Genomic DNA, 25,445 nt, shown 5'->3' with positions numbered 1-25,445 from the left:
CATGGTCTATCCTGACTAACATGACCACTAATGTCTGGTGTCCTCTTGTGGTGTAGGAACAAAATCAGGGATCCCTTTTAAATCTCATGCTGTGCTTTTCTTGTTTTTTTTGGTAAGTATCTTTTGAATGGAATTGAACATTTGATGACAATGAAGAAAGACTTTCTCAGATTAGACATAAGGTGATAACCAAGTGTTTACACTTCTGTTTGCCCCACATTTATTTTTTTTAAACGCTTACTTCCTTGCAATTAATGCCTTATCTTATGTAGCTGAATCTGTTTCCTTAGGTCAGCAAATGAACAGTGTTAATTAGTTGGACTGTTCCACTGAATTATCCTTTGCATTTATGAAGAGAGACTGAAGGGATGAAACTTATCTGCTTCTGACTATCAAAGTCCTTTGGTAGATGTAAGCATGTACTTGTATTATTATTATTATTTTTTTTTTTTTGAGGGACACAGGAATGCTGACCTTGGCCAAAGTGTTGTTAAGTGTTGCTATGCTACTGATGAGATTGGGCCCCACTTTTCCCACTTGTGTATAACACAATCTTTTATTGCATTTTCCCTTAATATCTCTGTTTTGGTGAAATGCCACCAATTCGAAATGTGTATATATTGCCTCCTGCCCTTGAGGACCTTCATCCAAATGAGATGTTTTAACTAAAATGAAACACTAACAATCTCCTCCAGCCCTGCTATTTATTTTGTCATCAGAACCCTGTGTCTCCATGAGACTGATTTTTCAAGTTTATTATCTTAAAAGTGATTTTAGAAATATTACAAATAATAACACATGACTGAAAAGCAAAGGAGAGATTCCATCTGGATGACAGTAGCTATTTATAAAATCCTCAAGTTGTCTTCTCCCAGGTTGAAATACTAGTGGAATTTCTCAAGTAATTCTCAGGAGTGGTTTCAATAGAAAGTTTGAAACCATAGCACTTTCTGTTTTGTTTATGTTTTCTTGTTGTTAAATACAAGTTGCACGTTCAAACTGAATTCCCTCTTCTGATTATGGAAAGCGTATGCTTATAATATAGGCTTTGAAATATTCTTTTCTTTTATTTTTTTCTTGCTGAAGTTTCTTTCTGGAATGCAGGGAGAATCACTAACAAGAAGAGTTAGTTTTCCTTCCTTTTGTTAACTCTGTTGTACTAATAAGAGGGACCTGAATCTGGAGTGGGAATCAGGAGATTTGAGTCCTTTCTTAGCCATGAAATCTGTGGGTGGCTTTGAATTAGCACGTGTTATGGTACTTGTTTATCATGTGAATTAGATGGGATCTAACGCCATTATAAGGGTCAACCAGGAGTACACATGAAAATCAATCAGAGAACATCTGTAAAACCCACATTCCTGGGCTCCATTCCAGACCTGCTGAATTGGAATGTGTAGGACGGGGGGTGGGTGGTGAGATATTAGGTAGCTTTTCAGGAAACCAGGCTGGCATGGACCCATAAACTGGCATCCTTTGGATGCAGACATTAGGTAGACGTTTGGTGATGAATGGGAGAGGGAGGGGTCTGGAGCCAAAATTCAGAGACTCTGTGGGGACTTAGAGGTAGCCCTGAGTGGCTGAATGGCTGCAGACATGGACACCACAGGGCATGGAAGTGCTGGTGCTAAAGCTAAGTCATACTTCCTTTACCATCTTGACCAGGATCTGTATGTGTTTGTTTGTCATACAGTGTGCATGTATGTGTCTGTTTGTAGTGGTGATGATTGTTTTTAAAATACAGTGTTTGGGGCCTCTTGGCAGTTTCCTAGCTGCTCTATGGGTGGGGTAAAACTTCTGCCCTGACTTCGCTCAGTTATGTGACCTGGCTTAAATGGATCACTAACAGAAGAATTATAAGGGCATGGTGAGAGTAGAACCAGGCTGTGAAAATTGTCAAACCTGCCCTTTGTCAGGTAGTCAACTCCATTCAATCCAATTTAAATCAATAATTATCTCTAAGTGCCATCCTATGTAATGGCTCTTAAGGTATAGGTGTGGTTGGAAGGAAAAGGAGGGAGGGAAAAATGAATAAGCACAGTTAATGTCTTTCTGGACTGGTAAGTGAGCAAAGCTAGATTTACAAACAACTATAAGATAATGAGGAGTGAAAGGCCCAGAGGAAGTACGGACTGAACAATGGGATTCAGAGAAGGAGCCGTTAATTGTGGCTGGTCACGCAGGGGAGGCTTCCAGAAAGGAAACTGTCTGCTAGACCAGAATTCTCTTGTGCTGATTTTGGAAGGGTCACGGAATAAGATTCTACTTACAGTTATTATGGTCTCTTTTATTTTGTTTTGCTCCAAAGCAATGGAAAATCCTTCCTCCTAATGGACTAATCTAAGAATGAGACATCGCTTTCTTACCCTCCCTGAAATGCTTGTATGCACTCTTTTAGAATCATTCTGTCTCATTTGTGGTTGTGTCATTTTGTCTTGTTGAAGACAGTGCGAGGGTCTGCTTCTTCTTCTGTGCCCTTCCTCTCCTCATTGAGCTGGGCACACAGTAAGTGCCAAGTTAATGCTAGTTGAATAAACAAAAGCATGATTAATGTAGGTCAATGGAGTGGTGATTAATTGATGAGGACATTGATAACTAGAATGCATTTTATTTGGAAGAGATAAGGGTACGTAAATCGCGTCTCTCCAGCATCACTCTGGGCTAGATCCTGGACGGTAGTGGCTCCCGTTTCCAGACAGAAGAACTGAGGCACAGAGAGGTACAGTGGTTTGCTTAGATTGCATAGAATGCAATGCAACTCCAGTAATAAATACTGATAATTAGCCTCTTTCACTTGCGTGTCAGTTTATTGTTCACAACAGTATGAGGTGAGAGGCACAGGGATTATTTGAAATTTATAGGGGAGGACCTCAGGCTCAGAGAAGGGAGGTGTCAGCCAGAAGGTTACGGAAGGAGTTGGTGGCTCAGGGAGATAATGCTACAATGAACGAGACACATTCATAAGTACTGATAGGTCCTGACAAAGTGCTCTGGATGAATGGCTTAGAAATACATAAGGACAGGGGTGGTCCTCCAAAGGAAGATGGGATTTGGATGGATTGGTGGGTGGAAGGAACATGGAACTGGAGCTCAGGAGATTTAGGTGTTTGTCCTGGCTCTTCCATAGATGTGTGTTATGTCAACTGGGGAAGGTTACTTGCTTGGTCTTGGTCTGTTTCTTTACCCACAAAATGAGAGAAATGGGTCAGGTGATTTGTAAAGTTACTTGTAGCTCAAACATGCTGACTCAAATATATAGAGATACCATATTGGAAAATAAGGACAGGATAAATTATTTTAGAACAACAGCGTATCTTACTGATTTTGGTGATTCTAAAAATTCTTTATAAGTAGCATTATGTTGAAATCAAATTATCTGTCTCAGATCCTATGATGTCGGGGCATATAAAGATGATTGAGAGATGCTTGAGACATAGAGTTAATAAAAATAATACTGTTTGTAATATTTTTCAATGTCACATGACCATGGCATGAAGGATGAAGCACTGTCTCTATCTCCCAGGCTCTCTTCTTCTCTCCTGTCACCAAGTGTGGTGATGGAATAGGAGTTGGTCACCTTGGCTCCACTAGTTTTATGATCTTGGATAAACGCTCAGTTTCTTTCTTTAAAATAGGAATAGTATGACCAACTTAGCCCCTTCCCAGCTTTGCCCCTTCCCTTCCCATGTGATTCTTATGAGGATCACGTGGGATAACTTGTGTGAGAGCATTTTATAGACTGTAGAGTGCGATCCACAGATTCTTATTACTGACTACACATGTTCATGGTCTCCTGTCATTCATGTGGGTGTGGGGACAGGGACCAACTACCCTTGACTAGATCACTCGACTCTAGCTTCAACGCTGGGCTTAGGGAAAACAGTGAAACTATTTCTGTTAGTTTTATCTAAATCCCGGGAGTTTGCTGGCTTGCTTCCCAGAACCTCATCAAAATGGAGTATGAACCCACCCAGTTGGCCAGCCCGGAATGGAAAGTAAATACCATTGCACCTCACCTCTGCTGGGAGCTTAGCACAATTAATGGAGTGTTACTTACCCGCCCTTATTACCAGCCCCTGTTCCTTATCACTGTATGCGACCTTGAACAGGTCACTTCCTCTCTGGGCCTGAGTTCCTTGCTCTTTCAAATTTTAAGGCGTTATACAGGATGATTTCTAGGTTCTTTCCAACCTCTTAATTCAGCAAGGTTTTTAAATGAAGGGTTTATTTACGTATAAGACAGAGTCAGGGACCCTCCAGTGTAACTGTGCTTGGAGCTAGTACTTCACTCTGCTACCAGGGGAGGGGGCATGGGGTGGCCTGGTGCTGACTGTTTTCCTGTTCCCTACCACCACCCGCACCCCCAGCCCCGCCCAGCTGAGACAAATGGGCTTGATTGGAGCACAGACCTGTTGTCAGATGTAATCATGAGTCCCGCTGTGCTCTCAGAGAGGTGACACCAGCTCCAAAGTCTTGAACATGAGCTCTTTAGTAGCTGTGAATCAGAGAGCTCTGGGCAAAAATTAGAGTTAAGTCCAAGACTGCTGTAGCACTAGAAGGGCACTCACTAAAGCTCTGGGACCCACTGCCTGCCCCTGGAAGGCAGCTCTGCCTTTTACCTGTGTGGGCAGGGCCATGGCACTGAACTCTGTACTCCAATGTCCCCTCCCTAGGAGGGATGGTCACTGAACACCTACCAGTTGGGGAACTTTGATAATCAGGTAAGGTAATGCATGAGCCTAGGAGGTAAAACCGAAAGAAAAGCAAGACCATTATTATCCTAATGAGAGCACAGTGGTTTCTACTGGGTTGGAGGGAGGGAAGGCCACACTCCCCTCTGGTTCTGGTTTAATAATGTTCTTTTGATTTTAGTTTGGATGGCATTTATGTGGCAGATCACGTCCTTATTATTCATTAAACATGTGCTGTTTTATGTATCTTTCTGTGTCCATGTTTATGCACAGTTTTCAAGTGTGAAAATATCAGATAGTGCATGCAAAGCACATAAAGCACCTGGCAAAATGTAAGCATTTAGTAGATGTTTTTACTGGCACTCTTGTCCCCAGCTGACTGCAACAAGCCGTAAATGAAACACTCCTCATTTCACAATCAGGCCTCATGGGCTGAAGGAGTTCAAGGTGAAGAAATGGCTTCATGTGCAGCTTTGTGATCAGACGTTGAGTTCCAACTCTATCTCTGATCCTTACATCAGTATGGAAAATTTGTTTCTATCTGAGCCTCGTTCATATTCTCCCCCTCTCTCTCACAGACGTTATTAAGGTCTTTGCTGTCTGGCCAGCACCACTGGGTATAAAGCCAAAGATGAAATGACAAGGGATTTAGCCCTTCTGAGGGATTAGATGTCTGCCATGGGTAACAGACATGTAAACAGATCAGTACCTTAATGTATTTCTCATCTGTAGGCCTGAAAATGTATTTTGTAGGCATGTAGCACATCCTTGGAAATGATAGTCATCGTTTTAAAAAAGTACAGTCAGTGGATTCAAGTTAGCAAGTCTGTGGGGCTGTGGGTTTGTAAACCGGCTTCTGAAGGACAGGTGTGATGGTAATTGACAAAGCAGAGTGGCGAGGACGTTTCAAATCCAGTTTTTGCATTTCAAGCAGAGGGATTTTACCCTCCCCTGGACATGTAAAGGGAAGGGCCAGTGGCATAGACTGAGCTGCCAGGGCAATATTACCACAGTTGAGAAAAGGTGTGCTTACCTGCCCATGTATGCTGTGTCTCCTTTAAAACATGTTTGAACATTGTCACTTTATAGAGAACCTCCTGGGATTTCAGAATAAACCTTGTTTTTATAATCAAAAAAATAAAACGATTTCAGCCTCCCCAAATCATTGAAATTTGTATCAGTACTTAGTTGTGGATTTCCATCTTTTATGAGGTAGCATTTTTTTTTAAATTTATTTATTTATTTTTGGCTGCATTGGGTCTTCATTGCTGCGCGCGGGCTTTTCTCTAGTTGCGGCTACACTTTGTTGCGGCGCGCGGGCTTCTCATCGCGGTGGCTTCTCTTGTTGCGGAGCACAGGCTCTAGGCGCGCGGGCTTCAGTAGTTGTGGCTCACGGGCTCTAGAGCGCAGGCTCAGTAGTTGTGGCACAGGGGCTTAGTTGCGCCCTGGCATGTGGGATCTTCCCAGACCAGGGCTCGAACCCATGTCCCCTGCATTGGCAGGCTGGTTCTTAACCACTGCACCACCAGGAAAGCCCCAGCACTTTGTTTTAACATAATTTCTTCCTTAAATGTGTTATTTAATTGTCTATGTACATTGTTAATTCTTTCTACGTCAGCGTTTCACCCTTTCCTCTTCCCAGTAAAGAGCAAAACTACCTTTAAAGCACAAGTATCAACTGTGGGGGATGATTTCCTTAAAATTAATATGTAAGCCAATTCACTAAATGAATCATGGGACTCATTTTAAAAACTTTGGTGTATATGCTAATCCCTTGTTCCAGAAAATTCAGCTAATGTGTCTGGATGCACAGCCAGCCGCCTTTTCACCAGGAGCTCAGTGGAGTACCAGCTCTGGTGGTAGGGCATCCTTATCTAGGGCAGACAAGGTGGTTTTCCTAGCCCTTTGCAAAATGCAAAATACACAAATGCTTGTCTTCTAGATATTCTCACACTCCTTTTGTACCTGGATACTGCTTCCGGGCTCCTTCCCTACCACTCTCCACGTCCTTACTGCCTTCCTGCTGGACCTGTTGGCCAGATCCCATCCCTCCAATTGCTGAACCCATCTTCCAGTTTTCTCTAGGAGGACCCCTGCTCCTTCGCAACTTCTCTTCCTAAATTCCTTCCTCAATCATCTCTTTTGTCCACTTGGCCATGCCACACACTCCATGAATGCTCTGTAAGATCAAAAGGCTAATGTGACAGTCTCAACCCTCAGGGAGTCAATAGACCCGTGGAGGGAAAACTTTGAGAATCTGCTGAAAAGTACAGACACCTTTTTAGGAAAAATTACACGTACATCACTTTAGAAAGTCCTTGTAATCTCTGAATTACAGCATCCAGAAGCCTTGTGAGAACTGACATAATAGAAAGATGTGTGTGGTAGAACTGAAGCACTTCCCAGCTAAATTCCTATTCATTCAGGGTTTGGTCTCTGAGTTGTATGACAGAAGAAAACATAGTAGATTGTGATAAGTATAAAACAAGGTAGAATTAAAACAAATGAGATAAGGTGTATCACTACATGACCCTATCAGAGTAAGGTATTATTACCTTAACCAATAAGTAGTTGATGTAAAGACTGGTGGACTTACTCTTCTTTGATGGACATTAATAGTATCACCATTACCTGCTTCTCCTTCCCTTCCAAACACATAACGACTGTAGGCCTTAGTCTGCTTGCACTTGGCTGGGACAGTATGATTAGTCTTGGAAGTGACATTTGTCACCCCAGGCTGAGACCGTGACAAGCCTACTTGCAGTTCTCTGGCCCGCAGTTCTCTTTCCCTGTCAAGCAGGAGGCTTCCTGTTGAGACAATGCGGTTACACAATTGAAGCAGGCTGCACTGCTGAGCAAATGCAAGGATGCCACTCAGACCTAACCCAAAGTGGGCATGAATGGGATAGCAGACTTTATGCAATTTTTGGAGTTGTTTGTTCCTGCAGTGTAACCTGGTTTAGCTCAGCTAATGCATCTGCCAAGCGGCCCGGTACAGAAGAAGCGTGCTGCTTTCCATGGGTCTCTGCTTTGCCGAAGCGATGCTTTTGAGCAGCTGCTTCTTTCTTGTGTGTGCTTCCTGTCGTCCTGCTCTATCTAGAGCGGAATACAAATGTCAGCCACGTCCATGCGTCAAAATAAAAATAGCCCCGTTTTGACTTCTCTAGTCTGAAATGTTAGTGACTCCCATTTTGAAGGAATAATTGGTTCCAAGGTGCCTTGCAGCCATTCTTAGAAATGTGTGTTCTAGTTGGTTCTTTCCCCAGGAAATTGCACAAATGGCTTGAGGGAAAGAAGAGAGTCAACACTGACCACTAATGTGATTAATTAAAGGACTCAGTATAAATGACCAATGGTATCTACAGGTACCTTAGAGGGATTAACGCTGGTTAAACGGGTAGAGGAAGCAGATTAATGAATGATTCAGCGGCTGGGTGGTAGGGGTTGGAGCATTTTTCAGTGGAGCCATTAATAAGCACCTCTACCTCCACATTACATGTGAGGGATCTCACTTTAATCCTTTAAATGCTTTCACTCTCTGTAATTAGGTAATTAGTTTAGGGAACAATATAACAAATGCACAAGGAGAAAGAAAACGAACGAATGCATATGAATAAGTAAGAGCCTTTTATTTTATAACAAAGCAGTACTTTCTGGTTCTTTTCTTGGTGAGCTGTAGCAGTCTTCCCAGGAGTCTCACTGCTTTTCCACAAAGATGGGGTCCAGTTTTGTGCCCCTAAACAAAACACGGCAGGTCGTCCAGACCTGGGAACCTCATGGAACTCCATTAAGTGCCTTTCAGCTCATTTCTAAGCAGGCTGTTAGAGGAGAGCTACAGCCTGGGCCCTGGAAAGCTGTCTGCGAGGTGGACACCAGATCTTAAAAGGGCCTTGGCTAACTCTCCTTGATAAAAGAATGCCTTGGTATACTTTGTGTAGCACTCTGATTTGGATGCCTGCCCCTTCTCTCTTTTTCCTCCCTTCAATTACTGGCTTCTTTATTCCTTTTCTTTCTGTGACCTTGTCTTGCCTTCACAGCAGGGCTAGCTGCTATGGGATATTTAAGACCTTGCCTTTGAGAAGTTTACAATTTACTTGGAGTTTGAGGAATAAGACAGAGACTTATGGGAAATGAACTAATTATGAGACAGTATGAGCTTTGTACCAAATCAGTGAGGCATGCAGTAAGGTCTACACAGGCCTTCAGAGCACCGGCTCCAGACCCATCTTTTCTCCTTTCTGCTTCTTCTAACCCTCTTGCAGCACACACCTTGATTTTCTTCTCCAGATCCATGGCCTGTGTCTGCCACAGCGCAGCTTTGATCTTTGGTGATAATCAGGACACAGATCGTTTTTAAAATATATCATTTTGCCTATGTGTAAGTCACATAAGGACAGCAGTTATTAACCTGGAAAGATAATTTTCAAAAAAGGTTCAAAAAGTGTGATGAAGAAATGGCTGATTATTATTTATTTCTTGAGTTGCAAGTGATGGGACATCTTCTTTGGGAGAATGAACAGAAAGGCTAAGAGAACCCACAAAACAGAGAGATTAGACGGGTTGGAAAAGCAAAGGCCGTGGTGAGAGGTTTTTGGCTTACGCTTAAAGGAGGCTACATCCTTAGACAGAGACTAGTTTCAGTTTTTAGGTTTTCAAGTCTCTTATTTTGTTACTTGTCCCCCAAGCAACGATGAAAAGCTCTGCTGGTTTCTTTCTTTCTTCCTTTCTTTCCTTTCTTTCTTTTCTTCCTTTCTCTTTCTTTCTTTCTCTCTCTCTCTCTTTCTATTTTTTTTTTTTTACAGGGAAACAAATTATAGTAGTTAACATTTATTAGTGCTTAACGTGCTAGACTTTCTTTCTTTGTTTCTCTCTCTCTTTCTTTTTTTTCTACAGGGAAGTGAATTAATAGTAGTTAACATTTATTAGGGCTTAACATGTGCTAGACTTTCTTTCTTTCCTTCTTTCTTTCTTTCTTTCTTTCTCTCTCTTTCTTTTTTCCTTTCTTTCTTTCTCTCTCTCTCTCTTCTTCCCTTCTTCCCTCCCTCCCTCTCCCCCTCCTTCTTTTCTTTCTTTCAAACACTTAACATGAGATTTACCCTTGTAACAAAATTTTTAGTGCACAACACAGTATTGTTAACTACAGGCATGATAGTACAGAGCAGATCCCTAGAACATGTCTATGGATAGAAGAATGGATAAAGAAAAATGTGGTATACAGCATAATGTTATTTAGCCTTAAAAAAAAAGAAGGAAATCCTGCCATTTGCAATAACATGGATGGAACTAGAGGACATCATGCTGAATGAAATAAGCCAGACACAGAAGGACAAATCTGCTTGAATCAACGTATATGACAAATCTGAAATAGTCAAACTCACAGAAGCGGAGTAGAATAGTGGTTACCAGGTGCTGGGGAGGGGGAAATGGGGAGCTGTTGTTCAAGGGGTATAAAGGTTCAGCTCTCTTGGTTTCTTTGTATCCCAGCAGCAGCCCCTTGACAGGGGCCAGGGACCAGGCCTGGATTCTCCGCCTCTGGTTCTTCCCAGATAGGCCAGTGCCCCCTGGAAAACTGACCAGTCACCTTCTCAAGAGCTTTCAACTCTCATTCATGTTTCTCATGGCTCTTTCCCCAGTGAGGTGTGTTTTCTTCCTGGGAGCTTGTGGAAAATCCCAGTCTGCTCTTCAGAAGGTTTGATTTAACCCTTTAGTCTCCCGCCCCATGTACCTGTGGAATTTAGTACATCTTTTATTGGTGAAAACACACTCTTTGAAGCCATGCCATGCCCAATTTTGTCATTGCAGGTTTTTGCACTGACATCAGCTCCGCTGGTTTCCGTCTCACAGTAGAGGCCCTCTGCCTGCCCCCAGCCCAGGTTCTCAGCTTTCAACCTTCACCCATGATCAGTAGAACCTCTCAAAAAGGCAGGAAGTCCCCAGTGCTCCTCTGCAAGGGGCTTCCTCCTCCAGAGTTTTACAGTCTTAATCTTATTCCTCATGGCTTCTCTGATTCTTTGAAATACCTGTTTGTTTGTTTCAATTTATCTTGCTTTTCTGATTGTTTTTGGTGGAATAGTTGTGGTGTCTTGAAGATTTCTCTTTTTCTCAGAAGCAAAAGTCCTCAAAATGTATTTTCAAATTTGCTGGAGGTAGAGTTCTAACGTTTTTGCCTCAAAACGTTACTAGGCTGTGTTGGGCAGAACCAACCAATCAACCAACCAACAGATAAATAACTTTGGGTGGAGGTGTCAGGATTTCACAACCAGTTACTATGTAGCTAACTGGGTATTTCTAAATCAACAATTGACACATAACTTTTTTTTTATATATATAGCATTGAACAACTTCTTGGACCCAGTGGCAGAGCTGCTATTAATCTCTACATTAGAAAGGGATTTAAATTTCTTCCCTGCTCCATTTTTTTAAGAAAAAAAGACTGGACACCAAATACCACCTGTTTCACCAGTAGTTTTAAAACATACAAAAGAAATAGAAGGGGAAAAAAATGAAGCTACTAAATACTTCTTGGAGGAAAGCAGTCTTTCTTATTTCTCTGATTTCTGTAAGACCCATTGCTTAACTGTAACACTGTTCAACTTTGTTCTAGATGGCTAGCATCGTTTTGTGAGGAAGGAAAATTCTACTGTCCCAGTCTGGGTCTCAGTGTGCCTGTCCCCAAAATGAAGGGGTTGGATTACATGATAGCGAAAGTGTTTTTTCTTTGACTTCCTTTATGGGATGAGATTTCTTTTTGAGATTCACACTATTTTTCCTTAATAAATCAATTTGCACAACCACGCTTACTTTTAAAAATTCCGTATCAGTGAGTGTAATGCTTCTTCCCAGCCCCAGGTTTATCCATTATCTAGAACTTCTCTAACTTAGTAAAACTATAGTAGTACACTCCTAGTACAGAAAATCTTCATTATTATCTTTTATTCTGCTCTGCATGGCAGGATTCCCTTCAGAAACTTTCTGGGGCTATTCTAACGAGGACTCAAAACTGAACAAAGCTTCGTTCATCTGAAGCTAAGCCAAAGTTGACTTAGACTTCAAGTTTAAGTTGATGCAGTGATTAACTGGTTAGATGAAACAAACATTGAATAATGCATATTTTAATGCTTAAAGACTGTAATTCATTTTAAACATCATATTGTGCTTTATCTTTTTCTGGAAATTTTTAAGTGGCTTTTGAACATCAGAAATAAAATTTTGACCTCCATCATCTGTGATCAATAGACCCACAGATGTTCATCTGTCAAAGAGATTGTTGGGCGTTTCTTTTCAGTGGTTGGGATGCAGTGCAGGCGGTCTAGATAATCAATATAGCTACTCCATGATGCATTATAATCCTGTGCTGCCCTGCTCAGGAAGCCCAAGACAATATTCAATGATTTAACTTAGGAGGCTTGGATTCTAGCCAAGCTTTACCATCAGCCAACTCAAAGACTGTCCAGAATCACATGTCTCCTCTGGGCTTGACTTAATCTGATCTGTAAAAACGTGATGGGATTTGGGGTAGGATGTTGTAATCTCACTGGTTCTCAAGAGGAAACAGAGAGGGGATAATTTGACTTTCCTAGGAGTTTTGGGAGTCGTGGAAGGCAGTTGGAAAGCCTGAGACGACATATGTTAAACTTTCCACATAGAGGAGAACTGTTTCAACCCAAATGCTCCTGAGTCCTTTCCCTTGGGAGAAACACCAGCAAATGGGTGCTCATGTTGTTTTTCTGGCATTAGTATTCTTTTATTTTTGGCTGGGCAAAGACATTTACAACACTTTATTTCTAGCACCCCAAGTGCTAGAAATCCTATAAATTGGTAGGAAAAGACAGTCCAATAGAAATGTGGATAAAAGAACATAAATAGACATTTCACAGAATGATAATTTTAGATGGCTAGTAGACATCTGAAAATTGGTTGAAAAAATACAAATGAAAGCAAGAATGAAATACTATTTTTTTTAACCCATGAGATTGAAAATTAAAATGTGTCATGCATCCCTACATTGCTGGTGAGTGAATTGCTGGAAATTGGTGTGGGAAATGGCATTAGTATTCTTAAGAAGACTCCTTTGGGGGCTTATTCTGTCTTCCCCTAGCAAGTTCACATGAATTCTGCTATTCCCATACTAGAGACACCTTTCTAGAACTCACATCAAGAATGCCCATCTATAAATCTCCCAGCTTTCCTTCTTCAGACTTCTCTGAAATTATGTCAGGATTGCAAAGGTTTTTTTCTCTAATCATGTGGTTATCAAGCATGTAAACTTGCTTCACTCTCTGGTCATTTTCATTTTCAGAGTCTGATGAACTGACTCTGGGTTCCTTTTTCTTCCCCCCAGAAGAAAGGGTCATGGGAAGCATTTTCCTTCTGAATTGGAGTGCTCCTCACCAAGCTAAAATGCCTTTATTTTCACAGTCCTTTTCAGTGATTCTTTGTTCCATGAAGCCTCCTCTTGACAGTCTGCCCAAGGGGCTTAGGATGAGGTTTGGGGAGAGTGGATGGGAGATTGAAGGACTGGGGTCCAAGTTATTGAGCCAGGCCTTCTTGCTCAGCTTCCTCCTCCTTAACCCCTCATCCTTCCACGAAGGTTGACATGCCCTTCTCAGTAACTTCCAATCAGTGTTTACCAGTTTGAGGAATTAAGGCACAAGCCAAGGGAAATAAAACTTGCTGAATCTATCAATATCCACCCTTGACAACATCGTGAGAAGTTTTGCTGCTTCTGTTGAGTCCCCTCCCCGTCCCCCTTCAGTCCCCGTCCCCTTGCCCCTCCCCCTCGTGGCTTCTCCCCTTCCCATTCCCCTTCAGCACACCCAGTGTTTCCTCTGTGATTCTTCAAGCTCAGATTCTCCTCTGGAACATTGTCTTGCTGGTTCTTTCAGTCAGTGTTTATGCCTCACATCTTCCCAGGCTCTGTTCTCTATCAAATGTTCCATCTTAAAAGTTCAGGGCTGGAAGGTAACTCTGAAGTGATCTGAAACCATGACCTCATTTGACAGATCAGATCAAGGCTGTCCATATAAATATAAAGTGAATCACAATGGTAATTTTAAATTTTCTGATAGCCACATTTAAAAAAATACAGTAAAAAGAAATAAGTGAAATTAATTATATATTTTAATCAACCCAATACTTCGGGAATAGTATCATTTCAATGTGAATTCAATATAAAATGTATTGAGATATTCATATTCTTTTTCTCATTTTAAGTGTCTGAAATTGAGTATGTATTTTATATTTACAGCATACTTCAGTGAGGGCAAGCTGCATTTCTGGGGCAGAGTTGCCAACTGTAGCTAGTGGCCACTGCTGGGATGGCATAGGATTATAGCAACAAAGTTTAGGGGGAGCAAGTGACTTGCTTAAGGTCATAAACTAGTTGACAACAGAGCCAGTCTCTTGATCTCTGCTCTGATGCTTTTCTTGAAACAATGTCTGATTATGACAGTGATGATCCTTAGGATGTGCCTTGAAGTGGAAAATGGATTATATGAATCTAGAATAATTTAGTGGTGAAAATCTATAGTGGTTTTAGTGTAAGGCTAAAAAGAAGGTTATACCTTCTAGTAGCTTCTGTTTTATGACATTATTGTTATAAGAGGAAGATTGTGACCAGAAAATTTTATTTCCAGTGATATTGATGGACAAAAGAAGTTAATTTGAATTGCAATGTGAATATCTGTCTTCTTTCAGATCTATTTTGTTAGTCTATTATCTATGTCAATGTCTAAGTACTAGGAAATTACTGCTTATTTCCATGAAAATGTATCAAAATGTACATTTTAACAGTGGCTTGTATGTGGGGGGAGATCATTGCAGCTTCTCCATCTATGCTTAATGACCAAACCTCAGTGCTTGGCTCTGGCTTTGCTTTTTTTTTTTTTTTCTTTTTGTTGTACCATGTGACATGTGGGATCTTAGTTCCCTGACTAGGGATCAAACCCATGCCCCCTGCACTGGGAGTGCGGAGTCTTAACCACTGGACCACCAGGGAAGTCCTGGGCTCTGGCTTTAAAACTCCCATGATTTTAAGCCTGTTTCAGGACTACCTGAGCATGTGGGACTCCATAGATAAAGCCTTGGGGTTCTAAAAGTTCCACACCTAATTCTGAAGTATGAAATTTGATTCAGGACAAAATAAACAGTCCCAAAATCTAAACTGCATTATATTCAAAGTGATTAGGAATCACAGTGAACTAATGTCTCTGGTACTTGGCTTGACATCCTCACTCTTAATCACCATATGCTCTTGAGGATATCACTTTCTTTAGTATCGGTGCCCTTTATAAATGGCAAGGAACGGTATCTACCCTACTTACTATGTAGGACTTAATTTTCTAAGGTGTGTTTTAGACCCAGGGGATGCACTATCAAAAAAGGAATTCGATGGTCAACTGAACTAGAGAAATTCTGAATACTCTTAGAGATTCAAAATGTGTAACAGTATTTTAAAGACCTGGGTAGTCTTGCAGACAAACAATATTTTAATTTAACTTAACGTTTCCTAAATTTTTTTTTTTTAATAAATTTATTTATTTATTTATTTGTTTATTTTTGGCTGCATTGGGTCTTCATTGCTGCGCGCGGGCTTTCTCTAGTTGTGGAGAGCAGGGGCTACTCTTTGTTGCGGTGCGCGGGCTTCTCATTGCAGAGGCTTCTCTTGTTGCAGAGCACAGGCTCTAGGCGCATGGGCTTCAGTAGTTGTGGCACGCAGGCTCAGTAGTTGTGGCTCGCGGGCTCCAGAGCGCAAGCTCAGTAGTTGTGGCACACGTGCTTAATTGCTCCGCGGCATGTGGGATCTTCCCAGACCAGGGCTTGAACCCGTGTCCCTTGCACTGGCAGGCGGATTCTCAACCACTGAGCCACCAGGGAAGCCCCCTAAATGTCTTTAAGCCTCAGGAATTATTTGATCTTTTTCTCACCCACCACCTAGTCCATGGAACATGCTTAGAGAAATGTTGTCATGGAGAATTTTAAAGGCAAAGTGGGCAAAGATATATGAAAGATATTTAGATGTCTAATAATCATTTCTCAAGCATAAGTTGTTAAAACACACTTTTAAGAGTGTCTTGCTGTCCCAATATGTACCTACAGATTCCCCAACACTGCACTTTCTCCTGGAAACACACAAAGTTTAATATTACTACCCTATTTGCTCACCTTCTCTTGACATCAATTAAACAACAAATGTAATATGGTAAGAAAATTTTGGCCACACAAAAAGCCAGATTTCAAGATTCTAAAACCATCACATTCTTGAGTATTTCACCCCATACTCCCCTCTTTCGTTCCCTCCTCTCCTGCATCTTCCACTTTCTCCATCTTCTCTTCCTCCCCCCACTTCCCTTTTCCCTTTTTCTTCACTCTCTCTGATGACCCAACATAGCCTTTTGGTCTAGATCAACTAAGTTTTATGAGCCCTTAGTTATTGAGAAGAGTGCTGTGCTAATTCTGGGATCAAAAAGAGATATGACCTAGACATTGCTCTCAAAACTCTTACTTTCTGGTAAAGAAGATGTACATGTAAAACATGACTCTAGCTGAGTGTGACCCATGTAATAATGGGATTCTCTCTAAGGCACAGGAAGTAGCCTTGACATTGGAGGGGCTGACCTTGCTGGGAGAGTTGGAAAGGACCTTGTTCATTGAATGCTTCACAAAGCGGGGGATGTCTGAGCAAGTGTGTCAGCAGTTCCTAGGTAGTCAAGGATAGGAAGGTGGATCCAGTAGAGAGGGCAGAGTGTGGGAAGCCACTGAGGCATGAATGAACAAGGTGTACCCTGGACATGCAAACCATCCAAGTAATTCATGGAAATATGGAGAGAGGCAAGCTAAGGTTACATCATGAGGGGCCTTGTATCCCTACTGCCCTTTGGTGAGTGGCCTGCTAACATTTTTAAGCCTTGAAACTCCTTGACATTTTATCTGGAAGCCCAGAATTTGCTTGGCAGTTGGTCTAGCGGAAACAAGGCAAGGGAGCTTGTACAGGGTACCATTTGAAAGCCACTGCAACGAAACATGGTCATATTTGTGTTTTCTAGCAGAAACTTAATAAGTTTTTGTTAGAGAATGAAAGTTTTCCCAAACCAGGCAAAAGGAAAGGGGCGAAGGAAAGCGTTCACTTTCTCGGATGCTATTTTAGATGAAAGGCCAGGATCCATCTTTCTGTTCAGTCACACACGGAAGCAGCTTTCAAGAAAAAGAAGTGCTGATGTACATTAGCTCACTCTGCTATTAAGTGTGCTGGAACATATGTTAAAAACAGTTTAGAACTAAAATCATACGCATTGATGTCTTCTATTCCTTTGAGGACTTTTAGTGGCAGACAAGTCTGAACTGCGTTTATTCATGTGGGAGCAGAATTATCTTTGATTACCAAGTGCTTTTCGCTTCCGTGAAAGCTATAATAAACCACTGCTGGGTCCATTGGGGTAGGTGTGGGCTTGTGAAATCAAAGATGGGGAGGGTTTGGGTGAAAGGAAATTTCTTACGAATATTATAAAAATTGGTTTGAACTTAAAGCGTTAGAGAGAGAAAGCTCTGGGTTACTTTTATTGACATCCCTGGGTTGGCATATCTCAAGAGACGGTGCCATACTTACATGGGTGTCTTCCATCAACCTCCACCTGATGTGAAGGGTTGTTACATCTTTAGCTCCACTCACGGCAATGCCAGAGACAAACACAGAAGAATACTCTGACCTGGCTTGGTCAGTTTTTTAATCCATACCTTGGCTCTTTTCTTTTATATAAACAGAAATGCAAAACTGAAGGCTTGGTATGTTTTGCCTGTTTCATTTTTAAATTCCTTTTCATTTTTTACAGAGTAATTCATTTTCACTATGGGTTAGTTTAAAAAACATAGATACAAAAAGAAGAAATTAAAATCTACTGGTAATAACAACTCTAGAAATAACTACTATCAACATTTTCGAGTATATCTTTATATCTTTCTAGATTTTTTTCCTTACACGTTCATATTACAGTGTTCCTTTGAGAAATGAGATCATGTTGCACAAATTGTTTTGTTACCCACTTTCCTCATTTTAAATACATCAGAAGCAAAAATAATTTTAAAGTCAATATAGTTCGTGCTACGACATCGCTTTTATGTGGATGCGTGCTACTTGTTTATAAAGGTAGACCCCAATTTATTTAAACAAACTCATATTTTTAGACATTTGGCTTCCAGGCTTGCCCTATTATAACAGTGCTAGGAAACATCCTACTAGCTAAATTTTGCCTTCATTTATCCTTGTCTCCTTAGAATAATCTACTCAAGTGGAATTTCTGGTTCAAAGGCTCTGTATACTGTCAACGCTGTTGGCATGCTTTATAAAACTGTCCTCAGGAATGAAGGTTATTCTTGTTTATATTCCAAATGTGAATGTATGAGGGCACTTATTTCCAATCAACATTACCAGTTCTAGTAAATATTGTTTTGGTCAGTTTAATACCATTTTACATTCCTGGGTCTCCCTACTTCCTCCACCTGTTGGGTCTAATAGAACATGCACTCCAAAGGATGGGGTGAGGAGTCAAAGAGATAAATGAGGCAAAGAAGGGCTGTGTAGGAGGGGCTCAGTGATGTGTTCACAGTTGATTTAAGTTCAGTTTGAAGACTCACCTCATAGAAATAGTTTATTGACGGGCTTAACGTTTGACCTGTAGAAGCTGCAGGGTGAGGAGGAGCTTACTTACAACCAAGGTGATTCTCTGCATCCCGAGGGAGGTCCTTTATCAGGTAGAGAGAAACAGATGCCTCCAGAACTCTGAAAGTCAGGTGGAAGCAGTGCAAGTCAGAGGGGGCTTGAGAAGTGGTGCAGGGAATCCAAAAGGGTGGACAATTTAAAAGTAAACCTAATCATTGGCCAAAGCTTGGAAATACAAAAAAGAGAAAAGCGATCCCCTCTTGGGCTTTCTTCACTGAACTACACTTTGGCATTGTGCCATTACCCTGTATGGAGCCCTGCTTATTTTTTTCTGGATTGAAAAGCAATAGGGCGTGATGGTGAACCATGTTGGGCATGGAGAGTCCGAATTCTGGCCCTGCCATGTGCCAGCTCGTTGAGTTTGAGTTATTCTCTAAACTGTTTCCAGGTCTAGGGGAATGATGATGATACGATGTAGGGCTGTGTGAGGATTAGATGAGATCGTTTGCAGGAGTCAGCACAGAGCCTGGAATTAGTAACCCTCCCTCCACTGTAGCTGTTAGGCTTATTACTTTGGCACTGTGTCTTCAACTCACACAGGGGCTGCTTGGATTCCCTGAAGGTGACTCGCTGGGTCACAGAGGGCGACAAACTTTGCCCCACTATTTACCACCTTCCACAGCGTCCCGATGAGCAGAGAACATGGGAGAACTTTCTTTCCTGTTTTCTTAAGTGGAATCATTTTGCTTTATTTTCCTGTGAATGCTTCACTTTGTCCTCAAAATGAAGAAGCCACATCATCTACTGTGTCTCCCTCTCTGTGTTGGTGGCTAGAAAGCTTAGGGGTGAATGTGTGGTCGATCTCTGTCTACTGTGTAGGGCTTCACAGAATTCATTCCACATACCAGCCACCCTGCTGGCTATAGCTTATCTTTCTTATATTTATTCCTCATCTGCTTACATTTTCTCAGATTTAATTTTATCTTGTATGTATGCTGTAAACAACTTTAAATTGCTTTCAGAACAAGGCAGGGTAGAACGAAAGAAATAAAATAAAAGAGAAAATAAAGCTCATCACTGGTATACCCACTCTGAGGTAAATCCTATTTATATATTGTAACTTTCTTCCTTTCCCCTTCCTTCTCATTGTCTCTACGTCCATCTATCCATCTAGCTTACCTGCAGCCAGGCGGTATGTGATTTTCACACAGCCTTCGTCCATAAACAGTTTCTTTCATCATAAAAAGTTCATTGTAAAATGACTTTTAATGGCCGTCTAGACCTCTATCATATAGATAAGCCACAGTTTATTAATTATTCTTCTGTCATTAAAATTTAGGTTGTCTTCCCTTTGCTGCATAACATTTATCTTTATAACCGTGATCACCATCATTCCTTATACATTTTTGCATAACCCTTTACTTTTGTTTGTTATAAGACTTTCATATACATTACTGGCGATCATCTTCTTCCTATTCAAAGAAATGAAATTGCTCCTATTCAAAGAAATGAAATTAAAGCATATAATCATCTGTGCCTATCCAGCAGATTTAGGAGCCAGAAGTGGTATTCCCTGCATCAGCAAGGAAGCAAGTCTATAAAACATGGAATGAAAATACCTTCTCCCTTTGGCACGGCAGAGAGCTTCTCCAGGGAAGTTGTTGAGAAATAGATTAGGTTTAGGGATGAATCCTTGCTACATGGTGCTTCCCCTTCCTCAAACTTCCAGAGGCCATCTCTGACAATTTCATCTAGGACGGGGGAGAGAAGCCTCGCTGGGCATGGCTTCTGGTGGGCCTGGAGCTCAGAGACTTCATCAGACCTTCTTCAAAGACCTGATCCCTCCTTACCTCTGACATCCCCAGATATTTCTAGGGTTTTGAGCTGGATATTTTCCCCATTCAGTTGGGCAAAGCCTGAAGGGCATTTTTAAACAGAGGATCTTTGAGTTTGCAGCTTTTATCTTTCATTAAAGATGAGGAGCAACATTTTAAATTCCTCTGCCTCAGAGGTCCCTGCCTGTAGCTTCCATGCCTTGTGACCTGCCTCCGTGATTATGGGAGAATGTTCCATCTGCAGCTACTGACCATAGTTGTCCCTCAGTGTCTGTGAGCGATTGGTTTCAGGAACCCCCGAGGATCCCAAAATCTGTGGATGGTCAAGTCCCTTATATAAAATGGTGTAACACAGTATCTGTGGGTACAGAGGACCAACTGTAGTTTGTTTCCCACCTGCTGCTGAAGTCAGACTCAGGTCTCCTTCAGAAACTACCATGTTGTCTGCACAGATCCTTCTGGTGGTGATGAGATCTGTGTTGGCAAACACAGCCCTTGCTTGTGCTGTTTTCCAAGAAGCAGGTCTGGGTGGACCCCAGACTGGTGTGCTTATCAGCGGTGCCACCTTGAACACCAGTTATGACCTCAGTTTTCATGTCTGTGATAAGCAAAATACTCCTTCCTCGTGGTGTTGTGGTGAAGACTGAGATATATGTGGCTGAAGGAGACATTGTTTGTGAACATGCCTATCGCTTGACCAATGCCTCTTTCACCATAATTATTCGATTTTGATTCAAGTGTTTGACCTGGACACACCTGGGAGGAGTCTCCAGGAGAGCAAATAATTACCAAACACTTGTTCTGTGGCTGTGACCAGCCCCAGGGCCTTCTCAACAAGCTGACAAGGTAGATACTATCATCATCCCCGTGTCCATCGAGAAGTTATGAGACTCATCCAGGTTTAGAGCTAGAAAGAAACAAAGCCATGGTTGGAACTTAGGCAGCCTGGTTGTAGAACCTGTTCTCTTGTCTACCCAACTGTACTGCCCAAAACCCAACAAATGGTTAAGAACATGTTTCTCTTTAAAGATGCCCTGAAGCCCTGAGTGCAGTTGGCATGGGTACCCCTGGCCTGGTATCGCAACCCACTGCCAGCCCGTATCTCCCCCCTCCCTCCCGCCTGGCCACGGTCCCATCCTGGATGGCATTCCTGTGCCACCAGCTCCATTTACTCCTGACACAGTGTAAACAGGGACCCATGAACATGTGGTACCACCAAGGTGTTTACTTCTCAGTAGAGCCTGGCCCCAGGACACCCAAGGGAATCAACCCCTCATCTTCCAAAGAAGGGGGGCCGTGACCCAGCACATGGGCTATGTAAACTGGATCTTGTTCCATGCAGGAAAATCCTGTGTGGATCCTTCCAGAAGAGACTGTCAAACTTTTATTTTTCAAATCTTCAATCATGCCACATTGTAATGGGTACACAGTGCTTCTACTTGGCATCAATTATGAGTTGGTTTTGAAACAATTCAGTATTAAACCAGAGGGGATGATTACTGATCTCTCCATGCCTTTGGGGCAACTCTACCAACAGGGGACAGGTTCCATTCTATTCCAATTTGTGTTGCTGTATATGCCCATCCGGCAACACAGAACGTGGCTCTATTAGCTAATACAGCGTTACCATATTTGTCATGGAAATCAGGTGCCTGCTTCCGGTGGCTCTGCCTTGCCATTGTTTGCTGAATGCTTTGAATTCAGAGGCAACTTAGTGCATTTTTGGCCAGGGAAAACATCATGGAGCTGAAGACAGAACTGCAGCGACTGCAGCTGCTAGTTTTTTGCACCTTCACATCAAGTACCCTTGCAAAGAGTTCTGAAAACGAGACTGTCAGACTTTTTGCTAAACTTCCAATTGTGGCATTTAGAGGCTAACTTTTATCCCACAAAACTCTTGAACTTACATAGCAGTGTTTAGTTCACAAAGCATCTTCCCCACTTCTCCCTGTGGGGTCACCATAGAAAGTTCATGAGGGAGGCCAGCAGATTTTTCCCTCTGTCCCTGGCTCTCTCTTCCCCGCTCTTTGCTTTATTGAGTTCCTACACTGGGCTAAGTTTTGAGAATTAAAAAACAAAAGACAAATCTTTCCCACTTTCCTGTTGAGTTCTCACAGGTTGTAAGTAGAGCTGTGCTTTAGAACTTGATTCTCCCAATGGCCAAGCCAGGACACACTCTCCACTCAAGATGCCTTTCCAAACGGTCACCAAACTCTGCTTTCAGCATTGAGTCCTGAGCTCGTAGGAGCCTCTTATCGGGATGATGGGCTCTAGGTCTGACCTTCTGTGTCCCTAGGGAATGGCTCAGAGCAAATTAACTTGCATCTGATCAAAATTTTCTGAGGTCATAGTTAAGACTGACAGTTGCTCGTGGTGCCAAAGTCACTTTTTTTTTTTAACTTTTTATTTTATATTGGAGTATAGTTGATTAACAATGTTGTGTTAGTTTCAGGTGTACAGCAAAGTCACTTCCTGCAGAAACAGGAATGGCTAAAGTCAAGACCGGTGTGTCCTTCTGGTGCCTTTAAAAGAGGACAAATCTCCTATAAACATAATTAATCCATTCATCCTTTAATTAATTTGTTCGTTCTGAAACAGGGATGCCCCCAATGTGGTAATGGAGTGTGCTTGCTGTGACCATTCTGTCTCTAGAACACAAATGCTCACTCTCTCCCCTGGCCCCATCACACCAGCCATCAATAATGAGGAAAAGCCCTGACAAGTATTCAGTCCTCCCCTATAGAATCTTCCTCCTCCCTGTACTGAGTCTTGCAGCCAAGGGTGGAAGGAGAGGGCAGTTCGTTTCCGGTGGGCAAAAGAGGCGCTGGTGGCTGAGAAGGAGTTGACCTTGGTGAGTTGCATCCATGCACGGTAACTGGTCCAAGTACCCCTCCCCCAGTGGCTGCAGACCCAGGACGTTGTCATCAATGTCATCAATGTCGCCTCTGCATCATTTTCTGCTGCAGTGAGTCTTCAGTTTAGGGCTGCCCACTCCCCGCTGCTGTGCTTAGGGGAGAGGGCATTTGAGTGAAAGGGCACTGAGCAAAGGTTTGGGCTGAGGCAAGCCAGTGGTGATGCTGCCGGTTATTGGCATGGGACGTCAGGAATGCTGGGTCGCAAGGAGGCGGGCAGCGAGCAGGTGTCTCCAGCAGAAGCCTTGAGCTATCAGGAGGAGAGGCTCCGAAGGCTGACCCAGGTCAGAGACTGGGTCCACTGCTAGCGCTTCTATGCTGGTCTCTCAGGTCAGAATACGGACAGTTTTAGCTCGACCAGTTAACTGTGAGTTTTCAAGCATTGCTACCTCCTCAAATGTCGGAGCTAAGACATGTTCAGGCATTCGTTACTTTAGGAACCCAGATCCACCCCTTCCTTTCCCTTACTGGGGATGAGCTTTTCTCTGTAAAACTTTAAAACACAAAGGGTCCCATCAGATCTTCTTGCTCAAGAGGATGATCCTACTGATTACCCTTCTGAGTAGGCCACCCCAGGGGTTCCACAGTGATTCTCAGTCCTGCCAATATTGTGACATGATTTGTCACATTCTCTTGAAAAAGAAGAAAAAGAAACACTATTCCCATAGATAATCTGCCACTGTCCATCTATTCATTCATGTGGCGAACCCCAAGGGCCAGGAGCTTGTCAAAAAACCATGGATATTCCAGACCTGGGCCCAGTGATGAACTTGATCTTTTTCACATTTCTCACATTTCCCAGGATCTACCTGGCTTCTGGCACCTGGACTTTGTTTCCTTTTGTTGGCTGGAGTGCACTCCTCACAGTCTGTGACTGAAGTGAGTTTCTTCAGCTTGATGCTGGGCACCCTTAGGACACAGCTTGTACTCGGCTTCTTGGCCCTTTGCCTTCCTGGTTCCTCTGGGCAGCTCCTCTGCATCCCCGGACCCTTGAACTTCACTCTGGGGCTAGCCAGGCCTCCCTCAGCCTCCCGGAAGCGGCACTGCTTATTGTGCCTTGTGTGAGAAACTGTTCAGAGCCTGATAAACCCTGGGCAACACATTTTCTGACTTAGTTTATTTCTAAAGTGTGTCTTTTGAAATTTCTAAAGTGTGTCTTTTGAAGTCATCTTTTCATGAGGGATGGGGCTGGGGTTTAGCTTACCTTGTTGGTAGATTATGAAAGATAAATGGCACTTGAGTCCATTTGAAAAACGAGGACTCTCCCTTCTTTCTTTTCATCCCTACCCCCAGCACTGCCCAATGTCCAAAATGCCCTTGATCCCAGGTGGCTCAGTGAACCATGAACAATAAAATATAAAGAATTTCTCTTAACAAAAATGAATCCTTGCAATGACTAATTTGAAAGAGCCCTAATTTACCATGAGGGCTTCTTCTTTGAGACCTGTCTTTGTCACCAGCTAGCTAGGAGACCGGCATGATCATTAACCTCTGGGACCCTCTTGTCTGCCCTTCATAAACAGAGGACACAGCATGAGTATTCTGAAGGGATGTGCATCATTAAGGATCAAACACGAACGGATAACCAGACCTTCGATTATATACAATTTCGTTTTTACTATATGGATAAACCTTGATATTTAGAGAGTAACAGAATTATGTTGCTCTCTGTATAGCCATTTGAAGTTAATCAGGCAGTGAATCTTAATTACCTACATTAGTTTAGCCTGGTAAAGCAAAATGAAGCCCTTTCCACACATTGTCTTTCAATCTGCCATTAACAACAGAGAGAGTCAAATATTCATACACTTGGTCAGCGACCACTGACTCCAGGGTGCTTTCATTCATGGCTGTATTTTCATCTCAGGCTAAGAGAGTTTCCAGTTCAGGATAAGCCTCAACATTCTCTCTTGAAATAAGATTGAGAGAAGCATAAGGACGACCCCACTCAGGCACAACATGTGAAATGGCAGCTCTTAAAAATCTTTCCTCAGGCTATGAAACAGCTCTGAGTCCATCACATTCCTCTTCCTCAACTCTTAGAATCTTGCATGTGCAAATATCTCAGCCTGAAATGACTGCCAGAGTAGGGAACTATCTGGGAGTAAGGTCATCCTTATTAGAATAGGTTGCTTTACACTATCTGGATTTGGAAGGAGAATTTCATATACCCCTTCTCCACTACACAGAGCCAAAGAATTTTAGGGACCACCTAATTCACCTCCTCATCAGGTCCATTTTGCTGATAGGAAAACTGAGTCTCGGTGGGGTCAAATGTTTTGTCCACAGTCCTGCAGCAGCTAGTAGCAGATCTAAAACTAGAACCCAGGCTTCTGACTCCTAGTCCATTACT

The 25,445-nt window shown here is 42.3% G+C and overlaps 1 pseudogene; it reads right to left on the bottom strand.

Moving 5' to 3' along the window:
• Positions 1-21,676: 21,676 nt before the first annotated feature.
• Positions 21,677-21,922, bottom strand: LOC137777965 (cytochrome c oxidase subunit 7B, mitochondrial-like; annotated as a pseudogene).
• Positions 21,923-25,445: the final 3,523 nt, after the last annotated feature.

This window comes from Eschrichtius robustus, chromosome 15 (assembly GCF_028021215.1).
Source record: "Eschrichtius robustus isolate mEscRob2 chromosome 15, mEscRob2.pri, whole genome shotgun sequence".
In the NCBI taxonomy this organism is placed as follows: Eukaryota; Metazoa; Chordata; class Mammalia; order Artiodactyla; family Eschrichtiidae; genus Eschrichtius; species Eschrichtius robustus.
The sequence above is the reverse complement of the archived record's forward strand: the minus strand, read 5'-3'. Positions and strand labels throughout refer to the sequence as shown.